Genomic DNA, 6,958 nt, shown 5'->3' with positions numbered 1-6,958 from the left:
TCTTGTCCAATAATAGGTTACCTGATTTTTCTGTTAAGAACTAATGAGACCATCTTATATTTCCATTATGCTTAACAATCTACAGAAATATTTAACTTTCTCTTTTTTGTACATGGTCATCCAATTTCATGACTATGAAGCACTTCAAACTGATTCTTTCATTTGTCCAGAAAAAAGTGCAAGCTAAAAAGGGATGAAAAATCTATCAGCTAGCAAGGACCTGGCTTAAGTCAATAGGATACGTTGTTACTGTGGTCCTTGTTCCCCCCCACACCCCTCCCATGCCAATCCAATAAAGAGGACACAATTTTGAGAAAAAGGAAAACCAAGTTTTATTTTTTTGCTAACAAAGGAGAAACACAGGGGACTCCTGTCCCAGAGGCTGTGATTCTGACCATCAGAGGGAACAAAGGGCTTTTAAAGGAGTGATTCAAAGTCTACATTCCAACTGTGTCTTGTCAGGGGATCATAATTCACTTGTAGTCTTAAAAGATAGTCAAGGGTCTTCTGGATGCTTCCCCAAATCCGCAATTACTTCATTCCTGTGGCATGTGTACTTAAGGACAGATAACTTGGCCTAGGATGGAAAGAAGGGTAATCTTACTTCCCCCAAGGTTGGTGGAAGGAAGGAAAAGAAAAAAATGTCAGTTTTAACATAAGCATCTGGGGCTGAGCAGTGAGGGTTATGTTCAAAGCATGAAACGGACCCCTGTTTCCCTGTTAAATTCCTCAAAAAGCAACCTGTCTTCTTTAGGAGAAATGCAGGCCCAAAATGTAGATAGGAACACAAATTACCTGTCAGCATAGGCCGAAGTGAGTTGTCAAATGCAGTGATTCTTGAAAATCTGATGTCATTTTGTTGTCAGTCAAGAGGTAGGTCTGGGCAGGATTCTGAGGCGACCTCCCGGGACCCCCAATAAAACTGGAGAACCCACCCTCCCTTGAGAGTTCTCCTTTTCCTATCCCTTCAATCAACTCATGTGGGCTACTCTAATCTCTGAAATCTTTTGGCATCAGGCAAGAAAGGACCGCCTTGGCTACCTCTGATTGGTGGCAGGCCCATGCCTGAAACTGTCAGACAGGTAGTGCCTCACGGATGGAGCATCTCTAGCAGTGACTCTGGGCTGCCTGGGATGCTAGAGTCCAGAACCAGCGAATGGCAAGATCAGAGCCAAAAGGGAGAGCAGGTCCTGACAACTCTCTCTCCTGTCTGCATAAGGCAGACTGGTCCCTGTTGATCGATAGGGGACAGACAGATGTGAGTAGTGAAACATGAAGTTAAGGGAATAATTCTATAAAATGGGCCCACTGTGCTGACTCCCCACATACTTTCACTTTAAAATAATTTACCTGCAGCCATGCAAGGCTTAAGTTCACAGGATATGTTGCATTCCTCAGCAAACAACTTGTTATCTGCAGGAAAAATGCAGGCCTGGAAATGCTGATAAGAAGAACACAAGTTACTGTGAAGGGGTGATTTTTGTGACCCTTATACAGACCAGATCCCAGACCAGGGAGATACTTACCCCCTTTCCATAAAATCTATAAGAACAGGTTTCAATTAGGTCAGCATGGGTCAAAGCGACTAGAGTTGTCATGCCAGTGAGGACTTGAAAATCTGATGTCATCCTGCTGTCAGTCAAAAGTCAAGAAGTGGGCTGGGGATGTAGTTCAGTTGGTAGAGTGCTTGCCTTGAAAGCACAAGGCCCTGGGTTCAATCCCCAGCACCGCAAAAAAAAAAAAAAAAAAAAAAGGTCAAAGAGGTGGACCTGGGCAGGATTCTCTGGAAACTTCCCTCGGACTCCCTAAAAAATTGAGAGGACCCATTCTCTCCCTTGAGAGTGTCCCCTTTACCCCCTTTCCTAACCCTTCTAATGAATTCTTGCCTGTTATTCTGAGCAATATGTCTGAAATCTTTCTGGTCTGATGGCAAGAACCAGGGTAAAGCAGACCTTCGCTGGTGCCTCAATTTTTCAATTTTTCAGAAGGCCCTATACCCTGTAATATGATGACAAGCTCTGCATCCAAGGGACCCCAAGGGGTCAGCCATGACTGTCAGGTGCAGTGGGGGAAGTCTTGGTAGTGCTGAACCTGGGAGATTCCTGATGCTGGCCTTCCAGGGGCTTAGGAAGAACTTCTTGCACCATGCTCAGTACTTCTTGGGCTGGCACCAGGGTTTTTTGACTCTAGCCAGCTCTACCTGAGCGAGAGAAGCTGTACTTCGCCCAGCAGACGAGTTCTCCTTCCACAATGGGATCACCTACTGGGACCTGGAGATGCATACTTCCAGTTCAGCTTCCAGCACTGCCTCTAGGACTGCATGTCCCAAGCCTCTACCTACCACTACTGGACAGAGAAGCCTGCCACCTGCTGAAGCACAGGCTTCAGTCAGGCCTTCCAGGAGCCCAGTCACCGCTGGCCAGGCAGATCCTGGCGTGTGTGTGTGTGTGTGTGTGTGTGTGTGTGTGTTGGGGTGATGGGGGGTTCCTGATTCTGTACATAGTGGTTCTGTGACCAGCATGCTGACTAATGGTAACCTGGATGGCCATGACTGGAGCAGGATAACAAGCTATCTGCACAGGCTGGCTTAATGCACAGTGCATCATGAGGTTCATCATCTTCAAAAACAACTGTGAGTTTGTCCAGAGCTTCCTGAACATCAATGATTTCCTGGCAGTCATGTGGTATTACATCTCTGTGCTAATGACCATATTTGCAAGCTAAAACTTTCAACTCCGGAGGCCTGGCATCACTTTAGGAGTGCTCAAAACAATGAGGAGTTTGGGTGCAATTTTGCTTGCTCTCACTTCATTGGTCATCAGTTCCTTGATTTGGCTCTCGGACAGTGTCCCCAAGATGGTTGTTACTTGTGTTTGTGTTGCCACTGCAATCATTGGAAGGGAACAGGACTACTCGGGGGCTGAGAGTTAAGCCATCAGGACACTTTCATGCGCACTGTGCACGATTGGCTCCAGGGCTACAAGGGTGAGCACAGGGCAGCGGCACTTCCCTCTGAGCATGCGCACTTGTGGTTAGCAGTGTTGCTTGGCGCCTACTCTTCTGCGGTTGACAGATGCCTACTTAACCGGAGCTGCCCTGTTGGGATGCTGTAGAGACACTAGATGGGCTAACATCTAAACCCCAGTGATGGGTTCTGGAGGCGGAGGCAAGCCCAGCGGGGGTAAGGAAGTTGCTTCTGACGCCCAAAAATGGAGTACACCTAGAAGAAGTTTGAGAGGTTCGATGTCTTCGGCTTTGGGCGCCAAGTGGTGGGATACAATCCAGTCAGCAAGATCCGCGAGGCAGCAAGGGATGACAATGAAGCCCTGGTGACAGTCTCCTTTGTCGTGGGGAAAGTGGTATCAATGACAGATACAGAAAGAACAGGTCTGGGAGTCCAGAGGCCCCACGGGGAGGTGGGGCCAATGTGCCAGCAGACTGCATCTTCTCCTTTGGGCCCAAGGAGAGGGGAGCAGACAGGAGACCAACTCTCCTTTCTCCAGAAGGCTTGTCTTTCGTGGCCCCACAGGCGCCTCAGCTCCTGGGACCTGCAGACCTTGGAGCGGCTTCGTGCCCAGCCCCTCCTAATGGGCAGCAAATTAAAAATAAAACTTGAGTTCCGTCAGGCAGCGCTGGGAGAAACGGAGCGCGGCATGCCCTGGAGGCCTCCTGGGGCAGGCCTCTGCCTCCGCCCCGCAGACTCCTGGACCTCGGTTGGGGCTGCCCACTGGGAGGCGATGGGCCAGTGAGCCTCTCGGTGGTCCTGTCTCCCTGACCCAATGGCTGCAGCGGCCTGCTGGAGCCCGGTCGAAGCTTTGGCTGAGGATGTTTGGGTAGGGGCAGGTGTGGCGGTGGTGAGAACAGTAGTCTCCCCAGCATGCTGTTAGGGGCTTCAAGGACCCAAGAAGCGGGCAGATGCCAGAAAGATCTGCCACGCTTAGTCATGGGGCCAAGCAGATCAGAGCCCTGGTGACCGCTCTGTGCTGGTTGGATGAACCCTCACCTTGTCCCCACAACTGCTGGACAACGGCCTTAACGGTCCCTGGCCGTTCTACCAGAAAGTGTAGCATGACGCGCGTTTGACCAATTGAACATGACCACCATCCTTTGGGAAGATTTACTGGTCATTTGTAGAAGGCCTGTGTATATAATATGAAAAAGTGGCATTCAAAGAAAACTCTTGCTACATCTGGACCTCCTAGCTGTAAAGAAGTTGTCTGCCTATGGTAGAGTTGGGCTTGGTGGGCATTCCTATAATCCCAGCAACAGGGGAGACTGAGGCAGAAGGATCACAGTTTCCCAGCCTCAGAAATTTAGCAAGAGCCTCAGCAACTTAGTGAGAACCTATCTTAATATAAAAAGGAGGAGGAGGGATGTAGCTCAGTGGTAAAGCACCCCTGGGTTCAGCAGTTGGCATAAATAAGACTATTAGGAGGAAAAGAGAAAAAAAAATAAAAATGTAGAACTATTAAAAACTCTTGATTTGTTACATTTTTCAATTTTGAATGGATTCTATTATTCTTTGAATTATCAGTATTAACAAGAGAATGATTCATTACTGAGGTTGTAGTTAAATGGTACAGTGCTTGCTTAACCTATGTGAGGCCCTGAGTTCCACTCCCAATAGAAAAAGAAAAAAAAAAAAAAAAAAGTAGAAGAATGGCTTACTTTTCTATACTTCAGACTTAATGCAATTGATATTGATGATAAAGATTTAACCTCCAGCCTCTTTTTCCACATATTTAAAATTGCTCTCTGGATTATTGACTTACAACTAAAGAAAATAACAGTATTTATTTGGACTATAATTATTTTGAAGTATGTCCCTTTAAGCTGGGGAGAGTGGTGCATGCTGGGAAGGTTGAGGCAGGAGGATTGCAAGTTCACAGCCAGTCTCCACAATTTAGTGAGACCCTAAGCAATTTAGAGAGACTCTTCTTGAAATAAAAATAAAAAGGGCTTGGGGTGTTGCTTGGTGGTTAAGCACTTCTGGGTTCAATCTCTGGTACAAAAAAAAATTATGTTCTTTTAATTTTCTTTAGACACAAGCAGAAGTTTAAAAAATTCAGAACACTTAAGAGAGAATAATGATACTTCAATAAGAAGTCAGATGGAACTCCAAATTAAACACGTGGTATCTGAAATGTCTAAAATTAAAACTCAGAATCCTAATTAAATACAACTAGAAGAATATAAACAACTCTTATCTAGATGAATCCAGAATTAGAAAATCACTGCCACCTACAGTAAAGTAGTAAATCAAAACCTGGACTCAGAAAATAAATTAAGATCCTTAATTTGCCTCTAAGTTGTAACTTTTAGGAAGACAGGTTCACAAGATTAGTAGGAAGCCCCAAAAGCTAGCCAATATAATTTGGGGAAGTAATGTTCATAAATTAACTTACTTTTGAAATATTAGTTCAGGAATTTTTTATCCCCCCTTTTTCTGCATATGGCTTTCTTCTCCCCTTCATATTCTCCTTTACTTAACCTGGTCTTCTAACTTTCAGCTAAGGATTTTTGAAATATTATCATTCAGACAGTTATAATGTGACCAAATTGCTTCTAAGCATTTCTTTTCATAGAAACATTAAAATGTTTAACTGTTGTTTGAAAGATTACAACTTAAACCCCAAGTGTCCAGAATTGTTAGCACTAACCCCCTCTGGGCACATTCTGGCACTTGGTAAATTAACTAGTTTTGATTGTGATCTTTAACATTATCTCTAGATGGAGCTTGGAGACAACTATCCTTTATAGCTTTTCTTCCCTACATTAAGGCTTATTTGTGATATTGGGAAAGATTATCACAGAGAGGAAGGGAAGTATATTTTCAAAGTGCTTAAAAATAATCCCACAGTCAATATTGGGGTTATAGAAGGCAGAATGGGGCAGGTCCCTCTGTCACCTTGGTAACAAAATTATGAACTAATTATCTTGGAACTGCAAACCCAGCTACCTTGTTCTGCTCCAGTGATCATTGCTTTGAATTATATCTCAGTGTCTGATGCTTAATTTCTCCAGTTAATGGGTAGAATGTAAAGATGGTGACAGCAAATGCCTGAAAATATCTTTAAGGGATGTTTTTTAAATGCTTAAACTGATTTACTAAGTACAAATGTTTCTAGCTTTATCTTACTCTTATTTTCTAGTTATATATGTTTAAGGGGTACATGGTGCTTTAATTCAAGACTATGAAAAGGCTTTTTTTAAAAAAATTATTTTCTGTACAGGGGATTGAACCCAGGGGCACTTAACCATTGAGCTACATCCCTAACCCTTTTAAAATTTTATTTAATGACAGGGTCTCATTAAGTTGTTGAGGCTGACTTTGATCCTCTTGCCTCAGTCTCCTGAACCACTGGGCTTACAGGTGTGCACCATTGTGCCGGAGCATTATTTTTATTTTTATTTATTTCTTTATTTAAATATATTTTTTAGATGTTGATGGACCTTTATTTTACTCATTTATTTATATGTGGTGCACATGCTAGGCAAGCGCTCTACCACTAAGTTACAACCCCAGCCCCCTTATTTTTATTTTGAAATAGGGTCTTAATAAACTCACCGAGCTGGCCCAAAACTTGCAGTCCTCTTGCCTGTGTTCAATTCCTGGTACCAAAAACAAAAAAGCAAAACAAAACAATGACAATAAAAAACAAACAAAAAAGAGAAACCCCTCTTCTCTGGGATCAAAGTTTCTCACCCTGACTGACTGGCTCCAGGAGAAAGACTGTCAATGGCTGTATGGAAAACTTGGCTCAGCAGAAAGCGTGGTCTACCAGTTGGCCATTTTGTAGAGAGGACAGCAGTGGAAGCACTTTCCTTTTCAAATTGGTGTTTTGAAATTAGTGACAGTGGGGGGAGATCAGTTGTGTATGGTTTCATGAAACAAAAATGTCATGAAATAAGGGGGAAGGGTCTTATGGAAAGCTTATTGCCTGAGGCTCTCTCAAAC

General features: G+C 44.0%; 1 long non-coding RNA gene and 1 other non-coding gene across 3 annotated transcripts; one reads left to right on the top strand and one right to left on the bottom strand.

Moving 5' to 3' along the window:
* Nucleotides 1-360: 360 nt before the first annotated feature.
* Nucleotides 361-6,613, bottom strand: LOC124985856 (uncharacterized). 2 transcript variants are annotated; one of them, XR_007108882.1, is made up of 3 exons: nt 6,569-6,613; nt 1,351-1,441; nt 361-577 (listed from the first exon to the last, which is right to left on the bottom strand). It is a non-coding gene; the product is annotated as an uncharacterized LOC124985856 (long non-coding RNA). The 2 variants fall into 2 exon arrangements; XR_007108881.1 differs by lacking the exon at nt 6,569-6,613 and adding an exon at nt 1,527-1,672.
* On the top strand, nt 1,660-1,733 carry Trnas-uga (transfer RNA serine (anticodon UGA)). The gene has a single exon. It is a non-coding gene; the product is annotated as a tRNA-Ser (tRNA).
* Nucleotides 6,614-6,958: the final 345 nt, after the last annotated feature.

The sequence above is a fragment of the Sciurus carolinensis genome, chromosome 5, assembly GCF_902686445.1.
Source record: "Sciurus carolinensis chromosome 5, mSciCar1.2, whole genome shotgun sequence".
Taxonomy (NCBI): Eukaryota; Metazoa; Chordata; class Mammalia; order Rodentia; family Sciuridae; genus Sciurus; species Sciurus carolinensis.
This window is presented reverse-complemented; position numbering and strand designations above follow the sequence as displayed.